Raw genomic sequence first — 920 nt, 5'->3', positions numbered from 1 at the left:
CCCATTATTAAATCTACTTAAGTAAAGTACAGATACACGAAAACTGTACTTAAGTACAGTAACGAAGTACTTGTACTTCGTTACTTCCCACCACTGGTTCTGAAACATCCTGAAACCATTTGGAATGGTCAGAAATATCCTAAAACGGCAACAAAGGACCTGAAATATCCTGAACTATAATTATTAGCATATAAACTCAATAAAATACTCTCAATTTTTTTTAAGCTCCTAAAACAGTTTCCATGATCTCAAACCTTTTGAAACAGTAACCAGAGTTGCTAAAACAGAAATGAACTGGTCTGAAATCCCTTGAGAGAAGCACTGAAGAACTGAAACCATGAAGCACCTGAAACTGTCCAAAACAAAGGAGCATTCAGAGGTTTAAAGCTTCCTGAAACAACCTGACCTGATGACCCAATGTGACCTGGATCATCGGAGGAAACTTCCACTCCAACAGGTAACTAGCTGCTGTTGGTAGCAGCTAGTATAGCCATCCTTATTCCTAATGTCCAGAATCAGAACAAATTCTGTTTTGGAGCTCAATTTCTTCAGACAACACCAGAAAAAGGAACAACACAGTGATGGTTTCATGAGGAACCAGGATCAAGCTGTGGTGTGAAGCTCTTCAATCATTCTCTGTTCGGCGAATCCCTTCAGGCTGAGAAGCCGAGAAGACGCTAACTGAGCTGTCAGACAGTTTTAAATGTGAACAAATTCAGTTTTATTCCTGTCATCAGGCATCCAGACTGCAGGCCAGGGAAATCTCTACTAGCAGAAACTCAAAATAAAAGGTTCTGTCTGTTGTCATGTTGCTGATGTTGGTCCAGATTCTCTGATATTGATGGACTCTGTATCCAAATCTCCAAACTTTTACCTTAAAGCTTCATTATGTGTGTGAGCTGTGTTTTTGTTTTTGTCCT

This window comes from Poecilia reticulata, linkage group LG8, assembly GCF_000633615.1.
Source record: "Poecilia reticulata strain Guanapo linkage group LG8, Guppy_female_1.0+MT, whole genome shotgun sequence".
Taxonomy (NCBI): Eukaryota; Metazoa; Chordata; class Actinopteri; order Cyprinodontiformes; family Poeciliidae; genus Poecilia; species Poecilia reticulata.
This window is presented reverse-complemented; position numbering follows the sequence as displayed.